A 26325-nucleotide genomic window follows, 5' to 3' on the forward strand; every position below is an offset into this window, starting at 1 on the left:
CTCCTTCCCAAAAACAAGTTAAAGTCTAGTTGTGCTACAATTGCCTTAGCACTTTAGCACCCCTATAAGTCCCACTCCAGGTACCCAGGGCTGGGGTACTAAGGGCTGCAGCATATCTTAAGCCACCCTAAGAGACTCACATACAAAATTCCACACAGACTGCCAGTGAAGGCTGCGAGACATTGACCTAATCATAGGTGAAAACACGACATGACACACTCCTGTGTGCCACAGCAAAGTCACTACATCTAATATATATAAGTCACCAGTACAGCAGGTCTTTGTGCCCTAAGGCAGGGTTTATGTGAGGACATATCTGCCTGAGCAGATATATCCCTGTGATGTCTAGTTTTATTATTAAATATTGTAAGTGAGCAGGGAAGCCATCTTAACGTATGTACTGGGCACTGGTCCACACAGGTTTCACAGCTACATAATGGTTTCACTGAAACACATGGAGTTCAGTATCAAACACCTCGTATTATTAAACACACATATTCCAGTGATGGATTTATTAATACATGCACCCAGAGGGTACATTAGAGGTACCCCCTGAATCCTACAAGCCCTCTAGTGTGCTTGCTGACCAGTCCAGTCCAGCCTGCCACCACATATGGGTTTCTGACCCCCTAGGACAATGCCTGCTCTGGGACGAGGTGTTATCACCTCCTACCCCAGGAAAGGCTGGCAAATTAGCATTCCAAGGCAGGGAGTTGCAAAGAGCACACCACCTCTGCTATGCAAATTTGGCTTCCATCAGAGATGAGGGGCTGCCAAACCTCACCCCCCTATCCATTTGGCACCAGGACAGGTGGGAAAAGTAGCTCTGCAGGTGGGATGTTGCACTGCCAGGATGTACACACCTCTAGGGTGACCAATCCTGAAGTGAACACCACATTTAGAATTTGAGCACCTTGTGTGTGGTGGAATTAGGAATTCTGGGACAGGGTGATGCCCACTCCCAAAGGAAGTTGTCATCTAGGGGGTGTAGTGACCTCAGATGTAAGAAGCCCATTGGCTACTTCCTTTTACTCCCCTCAAAACCCCTAAATTGAGTATTTAGGGGACCCCCAGACACCAAGAGTTCAGAGTGGACAAAGAAGAGTCTTGTCACAAGAACTGAGGAGCAACGACTAACTTGGCACCAACCCTGCCAGCCTGACTGCTGCCTCCAACAATCGTGGAAGATCTGTCCCCTCCACTGAGTGGGAGGACTCCAAGGCCAACTGGAGCCACACAGGACAAATACCCAGGGTACTGGACCCCTTGCAGGAAGGCTGACCTGCATGTCGAGGGACTTCAGAGACAAAGAGATCCACATCGAGAGCGGCCCACCTGTCCTGTTTGCCCCTCTCCTGCAAAACAAAAAGTGACTCTGAAGATTACGCCTCAAAGCACCTATGTACCTGTGCTCCACAGCCCGAGTCCAAGGGAGGTGACAGTGCCAACAGGGTACCCAGACCCACAAGAGCTAAGCCCATGCTTGGGTGTGGCCACACTGGAATTCCAGTCACCGCCTGCAGCCTCTTTCTGCAGGCCCCCTCCAACCGCAAGAGACTCCTTTCAGTGGACCTTTCAGTGGACTGCTCTTTCCTTGTGCAGCTCTGCCTGGTAGCTGCTGCCCCCTGCTCCCTACTTCTGATCTTCTGTCCCTCGGGTCAGTGGTTCGAGGCCCTCCTCCACCCACAGGCACCCGCCTGGACCTCATCCCTATTGATCTAGTGGTAGAGATTCTCTGCTCTACTGCTGGACTGCCCTCTGTCTCACTTTTTCTCTGCTTTTTTCTGCCTTTCTCTCTGCTTTTTACTGCTTTTCTCCTGCATGCCTGGTGGTCTAGTGGTACAGCATCTCTGCTCTGCTACTGGAGTGCCCACTGCCTCTTTTGTCTGGCATGTTCTGCCTTTTCTTTCTGTGACTTTCACCTTTTTGACACTTTTTCCTCTTTTTCATCTTGAGCCCTTTTGCAGAGCTTGCCCCTGCGATCCCTCATGGCCCATGGCCCGCCCCCTTCAGTCCCACTTTCCTGCTCCCCACGTTTCCTGCCTCCCTGCTGTCCAGCCCCCCATGCACCCTACTTAATGTCCTGCCTGCCAGAGCCCTTCAGTGCCCAGCACCACGGACCTTGGTCCTCGGGCCTTCCACCAATACAACACCAGCACCCTCCTCGCCCTCAACTCCGGACACCACGCCACCTGTGATCTTGCATCACCGAAGGACAGCTAAGGACCCTTCTCCTGCCGAAACTGGGGCTGCACCATGTCCCACCTCTGCACTCCAGCTCCTCCCGCCACCCAACTGACCAAGAGTGGACCCGACCAGCTCAGCTGCATCCTCCTCAACGTGCGCTCCTTCTACAAGCACAACACAGAAATCTGGGACCTCATCGACTCCATCTCTACCGTCATTGCCTTTGTAGGAAGGTGGATATCTGACTATGGTTACCCCCAACTTTTTGCCTAGTGTCTAGCTGGTTTTTCGACTTAGTTGGCCTGAGATCCTGCCATTCAGGGTCTCAGGCTGTCTGCTCTCTCTGTAAAATGGACTCCATGTACCCTAGGTACATAACCAATTGGTAAGGATCACCTTATTGGACCCTGTACAGTGTACCCTAGGTACCCAGGGCATAGGTGTACCCTAGGCCTCCCAGGGGCTGCAGCATGTATTATGCCACCCCTGGTCTGGCCTTCCAATCAGACACAACTGGCTGATCACTCAGCTGGGGCAAGGTTGTGTAATCACCCCTTGCTTAGATATAGTATGCCTATATCTACCCCTATATATAGACACATGTGTACCTATCAGTCACTCCTATGGCAGGCCTTGACAATCCTGGAGGCAGAGTGCTTGGTAACATGTGAGATGGTGCTCTAGCATGAGCTGAGCCTGTCTGCAGCTTTCGGAACCTTGTCCTTATAGCTGTTCTATGATATAGCCTACCATATACTCTTAAAGTGCCTTATAATCTTAGACGGTTATGGTAGCTATGGTTTGGCTTTATCAAAACATGTCGTGTAAGGTGTCTAACACTAGGGAATAATACCCCCATGCCATTTCTGGACATGAGAATATTATTCCCCCCTTCTAGAGGGAAAGACATGTTAAAATCATACTTCAACTGTTAGCCTCTGACCAAAGCCTCAGCATCACAAAATGGATGCTGCTGCCACGACACAAGTCTGACCTCCTGCAGTTGGGAGTGATCCCAGCCAGGGAGGCCTGGACAATAGGTTTCCTGCTTGGGGAGGTGCTAGCACCTCCCCAGACAGCCTTTAGTGTATTGGGGCAGGGTGGGCTGAAAGGAATGAGACATGCCTGGGGCACACAAGGTGTTCCTTGCATAGTCCAGTTCAAACCGGCGCTGGGGCACTCCAGCCCCAGCTCTGGCGCGAAACTGGACAAAGGGAAGTGGGTGTAACCACCCCCTCCCAGGTCCCACCCATAAGGCGTGACCTAGCAGGTATCCCAGCCCCCCAGATTAGTATAAGAGTGGGAGTTGGGCCTCAAGACTTTGGATTATCCTGAACCTGCAAAACTGAACAGAAACTCTGGACCTTCGACATTCGACGAAAGAAGAAGACTGAAGAATCTCCCTTGTAGCCAAGGAGTGGCTACCCTGTGCAAACAGGCACCATCAAGAGACTACCCTTTGCTTTGTGACCGTTCTACGAGGAACCGACTGCAGAGCCCGACCAGAGCCTTGACTTCCAGACTTCTCCGACCCTCATCCACATCTGCAGCAGAGCTGAGATCCGTGGAGGCGACGAGCGACGTGGGACCGGCTACCTGGGAAAAGTGGCTAGTAACTTACAGCGCAGCTTCTGAGGTACCCTCGAAGTTGTGCACCGGGGATTGCGAAGCCCCAACCCCAAGCACCAACTGCACCGAAGATCAGCCCCCCACACTCCACGAGTCCTGCGTGGGGCCCTTCAGCATTTTCCTGCTTGCCGCGTCTGTCCGGTTGCTTGCCCGCTGGCTAGTGGCCTCTGTGACGACGCACCCTGAAATCTTCTGCGCTGGTTTGGCTCCTCCAGACTGGCTCCCGCTTCTCTGCAAAGAAGAAGCACCCCAGACCTTCCTGGTCTGCACCAGAAGCAAGTCCTTCGTTCTTCGTGGGTTCCGCTTGCCAAGGCTTGGTGAGTCCTAGTCCAACTTCGACGCCGCCGACAGCAAGAGCCTTCGTGGGACAGCTCGCCTCCTGGTCCTGGTCGTCCTCGACGCTTCCTGGTCCTCCTGGCTGCAGCGACAAGCTTCACCTTCACCTGCAAGTCTTCACGACATCGCCTGGTTCCTTCCTGGTTCCACGTGGTCACTGGCTAGTGACCTTGACTCTGTCCCTTCTGCTTGCAGGTTTCTTCTCTTCTTGATCCCAGCCTTGGGATCCACCGGACACTCTTCACTGACTGCCTGTCAGCATCTTTCTTCAGGCATCCATAGGAGTCGACGACGAAAACGACGCATCTTCACCCCTATGCACCCGCAGCCTGTGGGCTAGGTAACTTGGGTACTCCGGTGCTCATCAGGATAGTGACTATCCTAGTGTCTAGTTTTCAAGTCTCAACTTCCTAGCTACTCCGGAAGTGTCCTAAATCTACCGTTTTCTAAACTGTATTATTGCTATTGACTTTTACGCATTACGCGTGGGTGTTTCCACTCTGCACACGAATCCCGTGGGCCTCCCACTTCCTAACTAACGCTAGTGTAGTGTAGCCCCAGCGATTCCCTAGGCCTAGGCCTATTCTATTTCCGTGACAGTGGTTCTTATACCACTTACTTAGTATATGGTTTGCGTGGCCCCTAGGGCCTAACTGTATTACTTACCTGTGTGACTTACTGTATGCATTAATAAGACTGTGTTGTACTTACCTCTAATCTCATAAAGAGTGCTGAGGGTTTGCTTAGAATAAATACACTTTATTTTATATATATATCTGTTGTGGTGTCCTTTCATTTGGTATTCAAGGGATTATATATGGTATCACAGCTGGCTTCACATGCCATTCAGAGTTTAGCCTAAGACTGCTCTTGTCCATGCTACCACTAGGATAGCTGGTCTATAAGGTTGACTTTACAACCAATCACCATAAGGGTATTTGGACTGATACAAGGTGTACACTAGAACTAGTGACATCATACATCAGGCCAACTTCTCACATTGGTGAGCAGCGGTTGGGATCTGAGCTTGCTGTTGTAATACCATTGTAATCTTGAGATACTAAATTGAAAGATCACACAGATATTGTCTAGGTACATATAACATAGATTATTATACTTAAGTCCTACTGGACTTTGTAGTTGTAGGTTGAAGGGAATAACACACCCTGACTACAACTACTAGAGAGGTTTAGTAGATACAACTAGTGTAGGTAGGTGCACACACCACACCCTCACTAGATCATGTCTCTGAGAGTAGATCAAGTAGATGCTCTCTCAGGAGGATCAGGTCTGCAAAAGATCCCCTCTAGATATGATACCTTAACATTCCAGGAGATGAGACACTTGTGTACCTCCAGAGGAATAAAACAGGGTGCAAACCCTACCCTCCTTCAGTTAAGACAACTCCTAGAGGAGTATGATGCTCATAGGGCATCTCAGGCAGGTGCCCTAGGCACAGAGGAGGGTCTACCCACCACAGAGGAGTCAGATGGGGCTTCAGATGGGGAGGTAGACAGCCAGAGCCAAGTAAGGAGACTTAGCCAGGCTAACCTAAGTTTACATGGGAGTTTGCATGGGGTCCCCCCATACAGACCCCCAAGTAGGCTTTCACAGAGAAACAGGAGGGACAGATCCCCTTCAAGGGAATCCATCCACTCCCATGACTCTAGCATCTCTAATGCTTCCTCTCACAGGGGAATGACTTCACCTGAGAGAAAGGAGCATAAAGCCAGAATGAGGGAAGCTAATCTGAGGATTCAGAGGGAAGAAATTGCCCTTGCCAAGGAGAAGCTTGCTCTGGCTAGAGAGCAAAAATTGTGTGGGTCAGAACCCACTGGTGGCAGCAACATCCCTAGAGATAGGGATAGGTCTTATGACCATAGAAACCTAAGCAAGATAGTCCCCCCATATCAGAATGGGGATGACATCCACAAATGGATGACTGCTTTGGAGAGGGCCTGCAAAGTACAGCAGGTACCCCAAAGTCAGTGGGCAGCTATCTTGTGGCTCTCCTTTTCTGACAAAGGTAGAGACAAGCTCCTCACAGTCAGTGATGAGGATGCAAACAATTACAAAGTCCTGAAGAGTGCTCTGATAGATGGGTTTGGCTTAACCACTGAGCAATATAGGTTGTTGTTCAGAGACACCCAGAAGACACAGACACAGGACTGGTCTGATTTTGTGGATTGTGCCACTAAGGCTTTGGAAGGTTGGTTAAATGGCAGCAAGGTGCAGGACTATACAGGATTGTACAACTTGATTATGAGGGAGCAGATCCTTAATAATTGTCAGAACCAGCTTCTCCATCAACACCTGGTAGACTCAGATTTGACCTCTCCCCAAGAATTGGGAAAGAGGGCAGATAAATGGGTCAGGACCAGGATTAGGCCTAAAAATCAGGGTGGTGACCAAAAGAAGGATACCACCAAGCCTCAAGAGAAGGGTGGGGATAAAGCAAAAGAGAAATCTTCCTCAGGGCCCCAAAACTCCACACAGGGTGGTGGGTCCCAAGCTCCCTCCTCTACCACAGTTAAAAAGCCTTACTGCCATGTGTGTAAAACACCTGGGCATTGGAAAACTGACAGCAGTTGCCCACAGGCTAAAAACAAAACTGTTCCTCCAACTACTCCTGTCACACCACCTATTACTGTCAGCAGTAATCCCCCAGGTGGTGGGAGTGCCCCCACAAATTTGGTTGGGTTTTCTTGGGGAACACAGGGGGATCCTGGCTTAGCCAATTCCCCTACAGCAGCTACTCTTGTCTGTGATGGTGGCATGGGGTTTGCCAACTTCACTGCCTGTCCCAACACTTTGGGTAGGTACAGACAGGAACCCTACATCAATGGTAGAAAAGCTGAGGCCTACAGAGACACTGGAGCTAGCATCACTATGGTGGCCCATAGGCTAGTTCCCTCTGAGCAGCTTTTGCCTGGTTTCTCATACCAGGTAACTAACATTGATGGCAAACAGAACAGTCATCCCATGGCAGAGGTATGTCTCAGCTGGGGAGGTGTCACTGGCCCTAAAAGGGTGGCAGTGTCTCCAACCTTGCCTGTGGACTGCTTGCTGGGGAATGACTTAGAACTCTCAGCTTGGGCTGGAGTTGAACAAGACACCCATTCTAAAATGGTAGGCCTTTCCAAAAAGGGTAGTGGGGTTGTGCCAGTCACAACCCCAGTCCAAGTAGCTTTCCTCCCTGAAAAGGTTGGAAGGGCAGTGGTAGCCACAGCCCAGGCACAGACAGACTTCCCTGTAGAAATTGGCAGAGCTGTGACAGTCACAGCTCAAACACAAACTGAGTGCCTTCCTGAAAAGGTTGGCAAGGCTGTAATGGTCTCAGCCCACACTCAGACTGATATAGGTGTAGTGAAGCCTGAAACTATGGATCACTCCACACAAACAGAGAGTAGTGGGGAGGAAGAAAAGTCTCCCTCTCCCCAGACATTAGGAAGAAGTCAGCCTCCTCAGGGATCTGACCTCACCCCTTGTGAAGGAACTGCCCCAGAGGTAGCCAGGCCTGGCCTGGCAGAGCCTCTGATGTCAGTGGCCCCTTCCAAGGTGGGACCCAGTCTGGTGCAGGTAGCCTGCCTCTCTCTACCCTGCCTCAGTCAGCCCAGGGCTGCAGAGGTCAGGGAGGCCAGTGGACCCCAAGAGGGCCCCTGTCCACAAGAACCCCCCCTTCAAAAGAATGAGGATTGCCTGGTTAGTTGCCCTAGCCAGGTGATGGGTAAAAACATTCCTGAGGGATCCCCTTCACAGGTAGTTAGGGACCTCCCCCAGAGGGATTCTGTTGGGCACAGGCAAACATGGGACCCTAGGGCCCCAAACCTAACCTGTCCCTCCAGTAAGCCCACAAAAGGGACCCAGCCTCCAGCTTTAGGTAGCCAGAGGCTGACCCTGAGAGCACAGTGCAACTCAGTTAGAGAAAGAAAGGCATCCATGGTGGAGGATGATTGGAGGAAGCTGAGGCCTCACTTTGAGGACACTCACTTCAGTACTCCATCTCAACACCAGCCTTTTACTTTGCAAAGACACACCAAAGGTAGAGATTCCCTATGGTGGAGACCCTATGATATCTTTAGGATGAGGGATTGCTTAGTGGACCATGAGACAGGGGGTAACCATGCCAGTGCTGGTTCTTCCTTATATGGCCACTCAGGCAATAGAGGCTTACCTTGTCAAGGCCAGCCTTATCTCCTTTCGTTTGGGGGGGGGGGGGGGTTGTGTAGGAAGGTGGATATCTGACTATGGTTACCCCCAACTTTTTGCCTAGTGTCTAGCTGGTTTTTCGACTTAGTTGGCCTGAGATCCTGCCATTCAGGGTCTCAGGCTGTCTGCTCTCTCTGTAAAATGGACTCCATGTACCCTAGGTACATAACCAATTGGTAAGGATCACCTTATTGGACCCTGTACAGTGTACCCTAGGTACCCAGGGCATAGGTGTACCCTAGGCCTCCCAGGGGCTGCAGCATGTATTATGCCACCCCTGGTCTGGCCTTCCAATCAGACACAACTGGCTGATCACTCAGCTGGGGCAAGGTCGTGTAATCACCCCTTGCTTAGATATAGTATGCCTATATCTACCCCTATATATAGACACATGTGTACCTATCAGTCACTCCTAAGGCAGGCCTTGACAATCCTGGAGGCAGAGTGCTTGGTAACATGCGAGATGGTGCTCTAGCATGAGCTGAGCCTGTCTGCAGCTTTCGGAACCTTGTCCTTATAGCTGTTCTATGATATAGCCTACCATATACTCTTAAAGTGCCTTATAATCTTAGACGGTTATGGTAACTATGGTTTGGCTTTATCAAAACATGTCATGTAAGGTGTCTAACACTAGGGAATAATACCCCCATGCCATTTCTGGACATGAGAATATTATTCCCCCCTTCTAGAGGGAAAGACATGTTAAAATCATACTTCAACTGTTAGCCTCTGACCAAAGCCTCAGCATCACAAAATGGATGCTGCTGCCACGACACAAGTCTGACCTCCTGCAGCTGGGAGTGATCCCAGCCAGGGAGGCCTGGACAATAGGTTTCCTGCTTGGGGAGGTGCTAGCACCTCCCCAGACAGCCTTTAGTGTATTGGGGCAGGGTGGGCTGAAAGGAATGAGACATGCCTGGGGCACACAAGGTGTTCCTTGCATAGTCCAGTTCAAACCGGCGCTGGGGCACTCCAGCCCCAGCTCTGGCGCGAAACTGGACAAAGGGAAGTGGGTGTAACCACCCCCTCCCAGGTCCCACCCATAAGGCGTGACCTAGCAGGTATCCCAGCCCCCCAGATTAGTATAAGAGTGGGAGTTGGGCCTCAAGACTTTGGATTATCCTGAACCTGCAAAACTGAACAGAAACTCTGGACCTTCGACATTCGACGAAAGAAGAAGACTGAAGAATCTCCCTTGTAGCCAAGGAGTGGTTCCCCTGTACAAACAGGCACCATCAAGAGACTACCCTTTGCTTTGCGACCGTTCTACGAGGAACCGACTGCAGAGCCCGACCAGAGCCTTGACTTCCAGACTTCTCCGACCCTCATCCACATCTGCAGCAGAGCTGAGATCCGTGGAGGCGACGAGCGACGTGGGACCGGCTACCTGGGAAAAGTGGCTAGTAACTTACAGCGCAGCTTCTGAGGTACCCTCGAAGTTGTGCACCGGGGATTGAGAAGCCCCAACCCCAAGCACCAACTGCACCGAAGATCAGCCCCCCACACTCCACGAGTCCTGCGTGGGGCCCTTCAGCATTTTCCTGCTTGCCACGTCTGTCCGGTTGCTTGCCCGCTGGCTAGTGGCCTCTGTGACGACGCACCCTGAAATCTTCTGCGCTGGTTTGGCTCCTCCAGACTGGCTCCCGCTTCTCTGCAAAGAAGAAGCACCCCAGACCTTCCTGGTCTGCACCAGAAGCAAGTCCTTCGTTCTTCGTGGGTTCCGCTTGCCAAGGCTTGGTGAGTCCTAGTCCAACTTCGACGCCGCCGACAGCAAGAGCCTTCGTGGGACAGCTCGCCTCCTGGTCCTGTTCGTCCTCGACGCTTCCTGGTCCTCCTGGCTGCAGCGACAAGCTTCACCTTCACCTGCAAGTCTTCACGACATCGCCTGGTTCCTTCCTGGTTCCACGTGGTCACTGGCTAGTGACCTTGACTCTGTCCCTTCTGCTTGCAGGTTTCTTCTCTTCTTGATCCCAGCCTTGGGATCCACCGGACACTCTTCACTGACTGCCTGTCAGCATCTTTCTTCAGGCATCCATAGGAGTCGACGACGAAAACGACGCATCTTCACCCCTATGCACCCGCAGCCTGTGGGCTAGGTAACTTGGGTACTCCGGTGCTCATCAGGATAGTGACTATCCTAGTGTCTAGTTTTCAAGTCTCAACTTCCTAGCTACTCCGGAAGTGTCCTAAATCTACCGTTTTCTAAACTGTATTATTGCTATTGACTTTTACGCATTACGCGTGAGTGTTTCCACTCTGCACACGAATCCCGTGGGCCTCCCACTTCCTAACTAACGCTAGTGTAGTGTAGCCCCAGCGATTCCCTAGGCCTAGGCCTATTCTATTTCCGTGACAGTGGTTCTTATACCACTTACTTAGTATATGGTTTGCGTGGCCCCTAGGGCCTAACTGTATTACTTACCTGTGTGACTTACTGTATGCATTAATAAGACTGTGTTGTACTTACCTCTAATCTCATAAAGAGTGCTGAGGGTTTGCTTAGAATAAATACACTTTATTTTATATATATATCTGTTGTGGTGTCCTTTCATTTGGTATTCAAGGGATTATATATGGTATCACAGCTGGCTTCACATGCCATTCAGAGTTTAGCCTAAGACTGCTCTTGTCCATGCTACCACTAGGATAGCTGGTCTATAAGGTTGACTTTACAACCAATCACCATAAGGGTATTTGGACTGATATAAGGTGTACACTAGAACTAGTGACATCATACATCAGGCCAACTTCTCACAGCCTTCTTCACGGAAACCTAAACAAACCCCAGCTCTAGACCAGACAACGTCACCACCACCATCCCCAATTGCTACAAGATCACCTGCAAGGACTATGTCAACCAACCAGGAACCTCCTCCGCCTGACCACCCACTTGGACGACCCAACGACAACAATGAAAAACCTCCACTTCCAGATCAAGACCAACCTCAACACCACCCTCTGCGGCACCCTCATCTACGGACCACCAGATCCCGGCCCGCCCTTTAGCGAAGCCATCATCAACTTCATTGCCCCCTAAGCTCTCTCATCCACCATTTACATCCTACTTTGCGACCTCAACTTTTACATGGACAACCCCAATGACCAGAACTCCGCTTCCCTTCTGAAGAACCTCGCCAGCGTAGGACTCAAGCAGCTAGTCACCTCTCCAAATCATGCAGCAGGATACACCCTCGACCCTGTCCTCTCTGCCAGTGGAAACATCACCTACAGACACACCACCAAACTGGTGACCGAAGAACAGTTCACCACTTCCCTCAGCACTACCACACTGCCGACAGCCACAGACGCCAATACCGCAGCACGCAACCACCATGGACAGATCTCCAACTTCTCCGACACCTTGGCTACCCTCAAGAAAGCACCTGGCAAGGAACACCTCAAGAAAGCCAGCTAGTTCACTCCCGCCCTCCAAGAATCCAGACACACCTGCAGATGACTAGAGAAGAAATATAGGAATAACAAAACTACAAACAACCTGCAAAGCTGCAATCACAGCAAACTACATCCTCCTCAAAACCACAAAAAACATAGCCCTCCAGGATAGAATAAACACCAACGCACACAGAAGTAAATGACTCTTCACTATCACCAAGGAGTTTGCTAGGCCCAACAGCGAGATCATGGACGTCCCACCCTCCCAAGAACTCTGTGACAAACTCAGCACCTTCTTCCACCACAAGATCAGGCAGATCTATAGCAGCTTCAACATCCATGATGCTGCCACCAAGCCCGACACCACCCTACCCAACCACGCCACACCCCAATAGATCCTGCTCAACTGGACCCCGATCACCACAGATGACACTCTCAAGACCATGAAGTGCATCCACTGCTGAGCCCCCTCGGGCCCATGCCTACACCAGATCTTCCATAGAGTAGCCACTGCCATTCCCTCTAATTCCGCCACACCATCAACTGCTCTATTGAGACCGCCACCTTCCCTGATGACTGGAAACACATTGAGGTCAGCCCTCTGCTAAAGAAACCATCCGACAGACTTTAAGAACTCTCTGCTTCCCTTCCTAGCCAAGGTCATCGAGAACACCATCAACGCCCAACTCTCCGAGTTCATCAAAGCAAACCACGTCCTGGACATCTCCCGATCCAGATTCAGAAGCAATCACAGCACCAAGACCGCACTTCTAGCCAGCACCGACAACATCCACTCCCTCCTCGACTGAGGCGAAACCACAGGCCCCATACTTCTGTACCTCTCATCCACCTTAGATACCATCTCCCACCGGACCTTAAGCACGTGACTCCACAATGCCGGCATCCGCGACAAGGCCCTGGACTGAATCCACTTCTTCCTCACAGGTTGGACACAGTGAGTCAGTCTACCCCTGTTCCTCTCCGAACCCATGGAGATCAGCTGCGGAGAATCCCAGGACTCCTCCCTGAGCCCCACCCTCTTCAACATCTACATGGCCCCTCTCGCAGCCATCATCAGGAACTACAGACTCAACATCGTCTTCTACGCTGACAACATCCAACTGATCCTCTCCCTCACCAACTCACCCACAACCACCAGAAACAACTTACACAGTGGGATGTAGGTCATTGCCACCTGGATGAAAAACAGTTGCCTCAAACTCAACTCGGAGAAGGTCAAAGTCCTCATCCTGGAACCCACCCCCTCGGCATGGGTCAACTACTCGTGGCCCTCTGCATTGGGAACCCCGCCCACCCCCATGGACCACGCACAAAACCTCTGCATCATGCTGGACTCCTCTCTCACAATGAATAGTCTGATCAACACCGTCTCCTCATATTGCTACCACACGCTTCACCTGCTTCGAAAGATATTCAGATAGATCACCACTGAATCCAGAAAAAATGTTAACCACGCACTCATCAGCAGCAGACTCGACTACAGCAATTCATTCTATGCCAGTGCCATCCAGAAAAGCCTCAGGAAACTACAGAACTTTCAAAATGCCACAGCCAGACTAGTCTTCGACATCCTCCACCGCAGCTATATCACCTAAAACTTCCAAGAACTCCACTGGCTCCCAGTCAACAAAAGAATCACTTTCAAGCTCCTCACACACACCCACAAAGACCTCCATGACGCAGGACCAGCATACCTGAACCACCGCCTCCCATTCCATATACCCACCATCTTCCCAGCTGGCCCTTGCCACTGTCCCTCGGATCCACAAGACTATAACCAGAGGAAGATCCTTCTCCTACCTCACCGCCAAGACCTGGAACACCCTGCCTCGCCACCTCACACCGCTGACCCAATTCAGGAAGGCTCTCAAGAGCAGGCTCTTCAACTGAACCCCAGCGCTCAGATGGTTCAGCAGCCCCCCGGTGCCTTGAGACCCTCATGGGTGAGTAGCCACGCTTAACAAACCCTGATTGACTCCAGCACCAGAACCTGATGCCAAAAGACACCACTTCATCCGTGCTCCACAGCCGGTAGAGAAGTGGACCACCGGTGACTTTATGTGCCCAAGAATCTGGGGGGCGAGCCCCTCTGTGGGTTCCACCGAACTGGTACCTCAGTCGCAGCTTGCATCCTCTTTGTAACCTGAACATTTCCAATTAAAGTGAATGAGACACTAAACACCATAACAGACCTCTGCATCTGGACGCCCCAGAGCTTCCCGGGGTGACCTGTTGGTGTGGCCTTTGACTTTGCCCCATACTCACCTTAAGTCCTGAAGAAAAGTTAAGTAAGCCGATGTCAAGTGTCCGAATGCAATTCATGTTTTTCCTCTATAACACTACCGATCCAGAAATTGCACTGTGTCAACTTTTGAAAACTGTAAAAATTCTTAACTAATTAAGTACTTACCTGATTCCAGGGATCTTGTATCTAAATTTATATAAATGTATGTGTTATTTTTATAAATTGATGTTGGAATTCTTTCTTGAGTGTGGTCTCACTTGGTGCGTGTACTAAATGCTTAGCACTATCCTCTGACATGCCTAACTGCTCGCCCACACTACCACAGAACAGAGTATTTGGGGTGTTATTTGTGCATCTGTGATTCTTTTGGGCTTTGCCTGGACTCTTTACACAGTGTACCTCTTTTTGGACCACTATATAAAGAGCCAGCTTCCTAAAGAGAAACTTTAATATGGGCTAAATTTCTCATCTTAAGCCAATGTCCTTTGATCATTACTTGCACTCAAATTTCGGTTCAGTTTTCAGCAATTTTTGGCACACAAAAAACAGTTTAGTCCGCATGAGTTGTGGACCTGGCCCTTTTGGCCGGATGGTCCCTAGACTTTTCGCCTTCCACCTGTACTTTTTCTGACCTGTTGTTGGCTATTCTGTGACTCTGGGCCCTTTACCACTGCTGTTCAGTGCTAAAGTGCATATGCTCTCCCTATTTAAAATGTATATGTTGGTTGGATTCCATGATTGGCTTATTTGGTTTACTGTCAGACCCCAGTAAAGTGCACCAGGAGTGCCAGGGCTTGTAAATACAAATGCTGCTGGTGGGCTTGCAGCACTGGTGTGCCACCCACAGAAGCGGCCTGGTAAAATGTATCTAGGGTCTGCCATGGCAGAACCTGCGTGCAGTCTGGTACCGTCATGCTGACTGGGTAAGTGCACACACTTGCCAGTCCCTAAACCTTCCCTTAACTTCATATCAGTCACCCCTATGGTAGGCCCAAGGGCAGGGTGCATTGTAAGCATAAGGTAGGACAAGCCCTGATGTGTGTGGCATGTCCTAATAGCAGTGGCGGCTGGTGACATTTGAAATTGGTGGGGCGAAAAAGTATTGCCGTACTGCACTGCGGCGAGCGAGCGTAGCAAGCGAGCCTGAACAACCTAAATTTTGAAAAAAGAGTGGACAAATGGTGCATTTTTAAGCAAATTTGAGGAAGCAGGAAGGTTAATAACGCAATATGATTTAGTATTTATCATTTAAGAAATTGTCAATTTTTATGAGCTATAGAGGACAATCTTCGCTTATGCTGATGTTATCATTTACCCATATTAATTTTTGAACACACTGATAGTATACACTTGTAATGGTTTTAACTATACAATAAATACATTCATTGACTGTGCAGTGCTGTACATCAATATGATGACACTATTTCCTTAAATTAATTTTCTGTTTTCATGCAAGAAACACCATTTTAAAAAATAAAGTGCAGAAAAGATGAATGCATTTCAAATAGTACTCTGTGTACAAAATGCCTGCATATAACAGCAAAGGCGTCCCATGTTATTGTTTCCCAAAATTCTCAGTAGAAAAGCCATCCCACTTCGCCAACAGAGGCTCCCAAGTTATCAGGTATGAGCAAATTAATAAACCCTGATAAATGGAAGTGGCCAGGGCGTTCATGCAATGGATTTGCCTGCACTAATGGACTCCGTGGATCTGCGCAATCAAATAAACTGAGGTGCTAAGAGTAGTTTAAAGCAACACACAACATTCAGCAAAGCATGCATTTCTGTCCAGACCTCAGGCTACTTTTTTAATCAATTTTTTTTAGGTCTGGCCTGATAACTTTAGCTGCCTGCCTGGCTCTTGCAAATAATAGTACATACATACAGAGAGGAGCTATTAATACTGGTCAGTTCAAACAGGGCTCATGACTCCACATAAGTTTTATTGAAACACAGAAAATATGTTTAAACAGCAAAACGACTTGCTGCAAAAAAAGCATGGAAAAGTGAATAATGTAAAGCCACATAGCGTATTTTAAAAGGAAACAAATACCTCCGGCCTAGCGCCACGCTCAGAGACCCCTGGAATACTGCACTCCTCCAGCAACACCAGCACCAGTGGTCTTCTTTATGAAGAATCTCCGATAGAGGTCACACCCTCTCCATCAGGCAGTGCAAGGTGCACGCTGCACCTTCACAGGACAAGCGGCTCCACAATCTAAACAGATGCAACTGCGAGGTAAACACGCAGAGGCGAACCTGCAACCCAGGGGGGGCTGCACACATAGGCCAGTGAAAAGCTGCTGTTGTGAGACACAATAGCCTTTTAACTATCTCCGGGGTCCTTTGAGCACTAATCTCGGACCACCTGCATGAGCTGCCCGGTTGCTGCCCTGTTGCTAACAATTTGCATCACTGACCAGGAATATAATTACATTGTACATTCACTAACTATAAATACGTCTTGGGGGGGGGACTCGTACCTCTGCCCAGCCCCCGCCTCCACCCCCTCATGTTCAGCTCCACAGAGACAGAGCGCAAGGTCGAGGAAAGAGCGCAGTGCTCGCACTTCTCATGCTAATGTCTTTTAATAATACTTTAAAACTAAAAGTAATATTTAGCGAGTAATAAAAAGCATATGTTTAATGAAAATCTATCAGCCTCGCGTCCTGGACACGAATTCTGGGCGGAGGGGTCGAGGATAAACTGCACACAAAGGCTCCGAAGTTAGGTCTCTAAATAACCCAGCGAGGACTCCCGCCTTCAGATGTGTTAAGACGCCTGTAAAACCCTGAACCCGGCGACTGATCGCCATAAATATTTAATGCCAGAAACCAAGGGGCATATCAACGACAACCGGCGATAATTATCGCTCAGCGCACTTAGCGCTAGGATAATTATCGCCGGCTAGCGTTGATTTTTATCGCTGAGATAGCGTGCTATTAGCAACGCTTATCTCAATAGCGATAAAAATCCTCACGCTAAGTGGCTAACGTGAGATTATCGCTGGAAACCCAGCGATAATCTCACGCTAGCTTGTTGATAGGGACAGACAAACTTAGCCATGATATCCTCCTTCCATAGGATATCATGGCTAAGTCAGAAAAATACCAGACGTAAAAAAGCAACGTTAACCGCGGTTAGCGCTGCTTTTTTTGTCTCTAACAGGGTTAGCGATATTCTTGATAATAGGAGAAATGTCGTGAAGTGCTGCAGGGGCAGGGGCGAGGGTCAAGAGCGCGGGATCTTGCCTGGCTGCCACACACGCATTCCGGCTCACAATACTGGGGGGGGGGGAGGTTTGGGGTTACCGCCGGCGGGAGGGGAGCAGGTTGTTGTTTGGGGTAGGGTCACAACTCTCCGTAAAATAAATGCACCAGCCCTTTATGTTCTCGGCTTATTTAATAAAGGGGCGCATCACACCAATTCGACTGCATTTAGAAATGCGCGTTTTCGCCTTTCCTTCCTGCCATTTCAAAGACCCCCTTCTATTGGCTACACAGCAATAATTGGTGTTCCATTCTGGCTAATGATAGATTGTTCTGCTTGTTAAAATAAGGAGCCGGCTCTCCCCATGCCTTTTTTCCCCCTATTTCTTTACACAACTCGGAGGCTCAGAGAAGATAATTACAAACAATGCCTGGAGAACGGTTCACTTAATGTTAATTTATACAACAAACTAATTGCTACCAAATGGTAAAAATTCACATGTGGAAGTTGCTCTCTCCCACGCACACAAGTAAACCAGCAGCCATCTGGGAGTTCTCGTGACATCTGAGGAAGAGGAGGCAAAGGACAGGCACCTATTTAGCGGATCCGTCAGCCCAGCACAGTCTCACCAGGGCGTTCGCACTTAGCGGTGAAATGTAAACTCGGAGTATTTACACTACAGGCCATCCACGAGAAAGGCATTGTGAGCTGCTCTGTCTGCGAAGGGCCCGACCTGTTCATTTCCGTTTAGTAACCTCAAGGTGGCGAGGGCGAAGAAAAGTGGGAAAAATCTAGGCTGTGGAGCGAGACAGAAATTCGACTTTTGCTAAAACGGAGAAAATTTAAAAAAATGAAAAAAACTTACCTGTTTGCCTCTCTGTGCTCCTGGTCCGCGTTGGCAATGGCGCCTCTTGGAACAGGACTGGAGGGAGTGACAACCCCTCAGCCAATCCTGGCTTAGGGCACGGTTGCTCTTTGCCCGCCACCTGCCCATTAGGAGACCGAGGGGCTCCTAATGGGCATGCGCAAGCCAGTGGAAACGCAAGTGCGCATGACTGGGCAGGGGTGAAAATTCGCTCACCTTCCCCACTCATGCGCACTTGCTGCTGCCTGTCCCTGGCTGGTCTGAGACTGACAATGCATGTCAGTCAACATGACGCCGGACCGCCCACCCCCTTCAGACTCTGAAGGGGGTGGGCAGTCCAACATCATGCTGACTGACATGATTGTCAGTTCTCCCTCGGCGATCTGAACTTAAGTAAACTAAGTTCAGAGATGCCGAGGGAGCTGTCGTCGGGCGGGGGGGCAACGCCCCAATGCCCCCAATGGACGCACCGCCACTGCCTAATAGTGAATTCCAGCCATTTTCGTTTTTCACTATTGTAAGGCTACCTGTTCTCCATAGGCCAGAATGGGCTGTTAGAATTGTTGCATTCTATGATCCTAACAGACCCAGGGAACTTGATAGAAATTTGAGTTTAGTATGCCTGAACTCAGAATAATAAAATACATCTTTTAGTAAAGTTTAGTAAAGTTTATTTTAATATTCTGTGTTTGCAAATACCACTTTTAGAAAGTTGGTATTTGCTTGCTTGACCATTTCAGCCGGCCTCTGCTGTGATGTGTATCTGCCTGTCTGGTTGTGTGTGACAGGGCTGGGGAAACCCAGAGGGGCAGGGCTAGGCAGCCTGGTGGTGAATAGGAAGATTGGCAGTCAGATGGGTGGGAGGAGTACACCTGGGCTCTGAATAGGGTTGTGCTCTGCCACCACAATGCTGGCTCCACCTCCTGCGGAGCGGCTGATGTCTCTGCCCTGCACCCTGAATAGAAAGGCAGAGTCATGTCAACAGAGTGCTCAAGAACTGGTTTGGACTGGGCAAAGGCCCCTCAACCCCAGAGGAACAAAGGAATTAGGGGTATAAGTATTGGGACCCTGCTCCCAAGAAATTAGATCAGATCCTGCTGAAACAAGAAGAACCTCTGCCAGAAGAGAAGGAACTGGGAAAGCTGTAGGAGGAGTAATTGTTCCTGACCTGGGGGATTGGCCTGCAGTGGTTGCCTTGCTGCTGAAGAAGAGGAGAAAAGACTACAAAGACTTTTATTTCAACTTGTGCTTAAAGATCTCCAAGGGCTTCAACTGAGCTTGCCCCTGAATGAAGTCCCAGGACCGGTGGACTTCATCCCCAGCTCCCGAGAGTCTTTTGGAAGTGCCTGCTGCTGTTGTTGGGCCTTCTGAGGGACTGCGTGTCGCAAGGAGCTGGAAGCGCCACGCAAGAGAGAGAAGCGTGCCGCCGTCGGAGCCGCTGTCGTCGCATCTCGCAGAGAGTGTCGCCGCTGCAGCATCGTATCGAGCGGAAGCGTCTCGCATCATTCCGGAAGTGTCTTGCAATGCCGAAGAAGCGTGTCGCCATCGCAGCCATCGCAGCTGTCGCATTGCACCGCATCGAGAGGAGAGTCTCGCATCGAGGAGGAAGCGTGTCGCCATCGCAGCCATCGTAGTTGTCGCATTGCACCGCATCCAGAAAAGCACCTCGCATCCACAGAGAAGCGTGCCGCCGTCGGAGCCGCTGTCGTCGCATCTCGCAGAAGAGGTGTCGCCGATGCAGCATCGCATCGAGCGGAAGCGTCTCGCAACGTCGGAGAAGAGTGCCGCTGCCAAGTACGCTGTCGTCGCATCTCGTCAAGGGTGACGCCGCTGTAGCTGACGCATCGAGTCGAGTCTTCTCGCAACATCGGAGAAGCGTAACGCATCTGGAAGATCCCGTCTTTATTTCTTTTGCACCAAGAACTTCAACGCATCTGCATCACTGCAACACTTTCGTTGCCCTGCGTGTCGCATCTAAGGTACATTGACCTAAAGTGTCGCATTTTAGAACTTAAAAGAAACTAAGCAATCTTCTACCAACTAAGCAACCGTATTGTGTATTTTTAATCGTTTAATGGTCTTGTGATAATCCTATATAAAGATTCCTTATTTTTAATATAACTACCTGTGTGGTGTCCATTTGTAGTGTCACTTGGTTACTGTATGTGTTCACAAATGCTTAACCTATAACGCTCTGAGATAAGCCTTGTCTGCTCGCGCCAAGCTACCTAGAGGGTGAGCAAGGGGTTGCTTTAGTAGTGTAACCCCTCATCCTGACTAGAGGAAAGGTTCCCTGCTTGCCACAAGTATCTACCTGTGCCAACCAGAGAACCCGGATTCTTTCATTGGTGGTCAGCGGTGAGGATTCTGTATCTGCATTTGTGACTCATGTACAGTGATTGGTGAACACTACTTAGTGAGTGCAGACCTTAAACGCAACCAATACTTGTTGGTAGATTTCTTTTGGACTGTCTATTTTTGAGCACTGCCAAGCTTAACCATGGTGGAGAAAGCAGCATCCATAGTCTCTGTGAATACTGAATTTGAATGGGAAGAAAATAAATTGGATAGTTACACTGCCAAGCAGCTGAAGTCCTTCTGCAAGAGATTTAAAGTTTGCATTACTGGATGTACAACCAAGCCAGAGTTCTACAAGGCACTGATGGCCTGGGTAGAAGCAAGGAATGTTACTGATGATGATAGGGCAGATGAGCAGCTGGATGAGCCAGTAGGTTCAAGAGGAAGGAGAACCCCTTCCCCTACAGGTAGCAGCATTGCTAGCAAAAGTTTATCTCCAGAGGAGTTGGCAGACAGGAAGGAAACCAGAGCTCATGAAAGAGAGATGGCCAAACTGAAGGGACAACTGGCAATAGAACAGAAAAGGCTGGAAATAGAAGAGAGAAGAATGAAAATGGAAGAGAAAAGAATCCAAATGGAGCATGAGTTGATCATGAGGGAGCTTGACTTAGAGCTCGAGAGGCTTGAGACCAGGAGTGTCTCAGCCCAACAACAAGAAATGGGTGTAGCTCAGAGATTGAGCTTTGCTGAGTGGGAGGAGGAATCTGAGTTTAGAACTCAGAATAATAAAATACATCGTTTAGTAAAGTTTATTTTAATATTCTGTGTTTGCAAATACCACTTTTAGAAAGCTGGTATTTGCTTGCCTAACCATTTCAGCCCGCCTCTGCTAGGATGTGTATCTGCTGTCTGGTTTCTGTGAGTAACAGGGCTGGGGAATTCCAGGAGACAGGCTGGGGCAGCCCGGTGGTGAATAGAGAGATTACATATAGATGGGTGGGAGGAGTACACCTGCACTCTGAATAGGGCTGTGCCTTTCCACCACAATGCTGGCTCCACCCCCTGGGGAGCGTCTGATGTCTCTTCCCTGCACACTGAAAGGAGAAGCCAGAGTCCGGTAAACAAAGAACTCCAGAACTGGGTTGAACTGGGCAAAGGCCCCCTGGCCTGCAAGAACAAAAGAATTGCACTATAAGTATTGGGGCCCTGCTCCCAAGAAATTAGATCCTGCTTGACAAGAAGAACCTCTGCCTGAGGAGAAGGAACTTGGAAAGCTGTAAGGAGGAGTACTGTGCCTGACCTGGGGGACTGGCCTGCAGTGGTTGCCTTGCTGCTGAAGGAGAGGAGAAAGACTACAAAGAAACTTTACTTCAACTTGTGCTTAAAGATCTCCAAGGGCTTGTGAGTGAGCTTGCCCCCTGAACGAAGTCCCAGGACCAGTGGACTTCATCCGCCTCACAATCCGCTGCTAGAAACGCTGTTTTTAGCATTTTCCGAGGCCGGGAGCTGTGTACGCTTCGTACCGCCAAATCGTATCCAGCAACGCACCGTACCCCGCCTGTACGCCTCGAACAACGCGTACTACGATCCGTAGATCGCACCGTGACTAGCTGACTTCGACGCGTACAACGCTGCGCTTCATCGAACTATCTTGGTGGGTACGACCCGCACCCTGCGCTGAAGTCAAGGCTGTCGTTCGCATCGAAGGAGGGAGTACGCACCGTACGTACGCTCCGCATTGCAGCCAATTGATTTAATCCTTCAAATTGATGCTGGGCGACAGCAGTCAAAGACAGAAAAAGGATCAATCGCTCATCCAACTTGCATCCCTCGAAGTCTCAACTTGACTGAAGATTTGACTACTGCAGAAGAGCCTATGCAGATCGACAAACTAGGCAGACTCTGTCCATAGAAGAAAAAAAGTGATGTAGTGAGTCCGTTTCCTGGTTTCACTGTGGAAAATGAGGACATTTAGTAGAAAATGATCCCTGTTATAGAGAAACGAAGCAGCTAGTCCATGAACAGTTGACTCAGTGTACTGAAAGAGCGCTCAATTCTCTACCACTGTTGATCACGCCTTCTTCACAGAGGCCGATTAGAGTGCATGCTCTGGTTGATCGTGCGGCCTCGGGATGCTTCAATGACAATCATTTCTAAGTTCTTTATGAGTTTCCAGTCACTGAGAAATCAGTGAGAGTTGAATCAATGGTACAGAGTTGGCTTCAGACACAGCTTCTCTGCCGACTTTTTTTCTATTAGTAGCTACCACTGCTGAGAATGTTGAGAAAATATCATTTGATCTGAATGATGACCTATTGTTACCGAAAATACTTAGCTCTACGTGGTTGAGAATTCATAACCCACAGATTAATAGGACTACACTGGCTATGTCCCTCAACTCAACATTTAGCACTGAGCACTGTTTTCATAGTTCACAATAGGAATATGGGCCACCTTTGACTTGTTATGCTTTCAACTAAATCCAGAGAGCCCTGGCGGAAAGAGTGAAAACACTGAGACGAACAACATTCCTTCACAGTATGCTGAATTCTCTGATGTCTTTAGAAAAAGGGGCAGACACCCTTGCACCACATTGGAAATGAGAATCTAGAATTGATTTATTGCCAGGAGAATCTATTCCTCATGGTAAAGTCAAATGGAAAATGAAGTACATCAAAAATATCTACAAACATATCTACAAGAAAACCAAAAGAAAGACTTCATTCAAAGCTCATCTCCTTGGAAAAAGCTAATGAAGATCAGAACGTTGGAATGTTGGGCGCTCCTTTGAAGACAATTGAGTCCTCGTGGCTTCTAATGGCCGGTAGAAGCCCGGAGCTCCAACATTCCAATGTCCTTCACAGCAGCTGCTGTGAACAATTTAAATCCCCTCGGGCTCCGAGAGGCCTTGGTTTTGTTAGTTAGAATATTCTACCCTCTAGTGGCGGAATGTTCTAATAGCCTCATAGCCCACTGTAGCTGGGCTATACCAGCAATATAGGCCCACTTTCTCATTAAAGGCCCTCGCCGTTTACGCTGGAGTAGGCCTTTAATAGCCCGCTACAGTGGACCAAAGGCTATCATAAAGACCGTGTATTCCATCACCACAGGAAACTATTAACCCCTTCCCCTCATATCTGATCTCAGGGGAGCATATAAGCTGGTATGGATATGTAAAGGGCATGAATGGGAAATGGCATTTAATACCCGCTATAGACGTTTCCAGTGCCTTGTTACCCTATTTAGTTACGTAATGGCTATGCTACCTTCCAGCATTCTGTGAACAACCTCCTGTGAGGTGTTTTGGATCCATACATGGTTGTTTACCAGAAACATATTTTGATATGTTCTTCAACTTCAGAGGAACATCCATGTAAAGTTAGTATTTACTAAATAAAGGAAACACATACTCTGAACCAAGGCAAAACAATATATGTTTGAATTATCAAACATCTCATTTTTGGGGTTCAAACTTTTTGCTGGTGGCATTGGTATGGATCTTACAAAGGTTCAAGCAGTCCTGGAGTGGCCTGCTCCAAAACACGGAGTTGATTCAGAGATCAGTCTGCTATGCTGATGTTTATCGGCAAGTCACGAAAAACTTTTTGACCCTTATTAGACCCCTGCCATAACGGATCAAGAAAGGAGTAAAACTTGAATAGAATACTAAACAAGATGCAGCTTTTAATTTACTGAAAAAACGTCCAAGTCAGCTCATGTGCAACAACACCTCAATTACTTACCTCTCTTTGTGATACCAACTGTTTTCTCTTCATTCACTCTAGGGGCACTTCTGTGCCAGAGAGATACTGAAACAAGAGAGTTATACTCTGCATTAATTATTTCAGAATTAAGACAGACACTGAGAAGAATGACATCATATATGATAGAGAGCTCCTGGCCATCAAAGAAGCCTTTGCCCATTGGAGACAAGATTTAGAAGTGGGCAGAGCAAAAAATCATTGCGTGGACAGCCATTAAAATATTCAGTATCTGACCAGTATGAAATTTGCTAATGCTTTTCGTGACGGGTAGACACTATTCTCTTCTCGTTTTGACTCTATCATCACATATAGACCTGTCAATTGTCGCTGGAAGGCTGACACTCCGGCTAAAAAGCTGCAGAGGCGGGAAGCGATAAGGAGGGATGTATGACGTTACAACGCATGCTGTTACAACGCATGCTGTTACAACGAAAGTTTTACAACGCGAGTGCATTGACAACGCAGGACATTACAATGCAAGTCTTTACATCGACTTGCACTAGATGGCGTGCTAACATTAAAAAAGTGTAATTTACTATTCCAACTCCAGTCCACGTAACAGTAGGGAAGGTGTTGGGATAGTAAACTACACTATTTTTAATGTTAGCACGCCATCTAGTGCAAGTCGATGTAAAGACTTGCGTTGTAATGTCCTGCGTTGTCAATGCACTCGCGTTGTAACAGTTTCGTTGTAATGGTAGTGCGTTGTAAAAGTTGCGTTGTAAAGGTTGTTCCCCGATAAGGAGACCTGTTACATTCTGGCCCTCTCCACATCTAATTCATGAAATATCTTGGACTTGGTTAGACAATTAGACCGGAATGTATATTGGATCACAAATCTCCTAGAAGAACCCTGAAAAGTGACTTTTGGCGTCATGAATAAGCACTGTATATTCCTTGCAAGACCTTACAGAATAAGATTCGTAAATGGTTTCAAGACTCAGGCTGCTGGCCACCCAGGACACAATAAGATGCTGGGATTAGTAAGCAGAGACTTTAGGTGGACAGATATGAGATTTCATGATGAAGAGTATACAGAGAACTGTAATGTCTGTGCAAAAGCAAAAGAATCCGACATGCCAGCAGCTGCTGGAGTGTTGTAAACACCTCCAACGCCACATCAGCTGTGGAATATGATCTCTAAGGATTAATACAGTCCAGAAACCTGCAAATAGGCACTTTTTACAGGCAAAGGCTAGGTACATATCCTTTGCAGGCAAACGTCACTGCAAAGGCTGTTTAATAATATAGTGCTATAAGGAGCTATCCGCCGAGCATCCGACTGTTCCTACGTCTCACCTTAAGTGCACACGAAGGGGGTGTCGAGGATGGCAGCCGATACGGACGCATGTAAGAAAGCTCTGTGCCTGGCCTGTAAAGAATCCTGTATGTACTATCTTCATCCTGCCATGCTCTTGTCTTTGTAGCTGCCCAGGTGCCTTGCGTGGCTTGGAGGCAGCACCCGAAGCGACTTTTCATCAGAGGGAGACACTGATTCGCGCGCTGCGGCCCATTTGCTGAGGCGACTGCTGCTGGAGGCCTCGGGTGCTGGGGCCTGCACGTCACGTGGGCTCCCTTCCTGCCTGCTGACCGCAGGCAGGAAGGATGCTTGTGGGACGGAAGTGCCCGCTGTCGCAGCCCGTCACGGAACCTTGAGACACGACAGCAACTGACTAGCTTGGTAGCACCCGGCAGTGCTTGCTCCGCATCTGAGGCGCCTCAAGTCCCAAGACTTGGGTGGCCATGCTGCTGGTGGGACTATCTAGACTGTACGTGCACCCTTGCAGAGTGAGTCCAGCAATGCTGCCCAGGGCCTTGGGCCGACAGGCCGTGGCCCCCCGCAGATGCCAGCCAACCCTTCCCCTCGGGCATTGCCCTTGACACTATAATATTTGAGCGAAATGACTGTCTGGGGCGGCGGTGGCAGCGATAACCGCGGACCCAGTTGGACGGGGCCTGCTGCTGTGGGGGTGACTGTACTGCCGCCTCTATCATTGTGCCCTACGCTTCACTTGAGGGTCCCACGGCGGTTGGCCGGCAGACCCTTGTGTGAAAGAAGTCTACCGTACCCTCCAGTTACAGCATTGCATTAAAGTTTTGGCTGAGAAGGGACCCAACATAACTGGATTTCTCTTCAGATACCCAGGCTCTCTGTTGCTCGGTTGCCT

The 26325-nt window shown here is 49.1% G+C and overlaps 1 long non-coding RNA gene across 1 annotated transcript in view; it reads right to left on the minus strand.

Annotated features, from left to right (window-relative positions):
- Positions 1 to 25680, minus strand: part of LOC146808849 (uncharacterized) — a 129028-nt gene extending 103348 nt beyond the window's left edge. Inside the window, exons 1-2 of the long non-coding RNA XR_014965493.1 lie at positions 25457 to 25680; positions 24137 to 24202 (exon numbers count right to left, since the gene is read on the minus strand). This is a non-coding gene — a long non-coding RNA (uncharacterized LOC146808849). The remainder of the gene's footprint in view (positions 1 to 24136; positions 24203 to 25456) is intronic.
- Positions 25681 to 26325: the final 645 nt, after the last annotated feature.

Source organism: Triturus cristatus, chromosome 7, assembly GCF_964204655.1.
Source record: "Triturus cristatus chromosome 7, aTriCri1.1, whole genome shotgun sequence".
Taxonomy (NCBI): domain Eukaryota; kingdom Metazoa; phylum Chordata; class Amphibia; order Caudata; family Salamandridae; genus Triturus; species Triturus cristatus.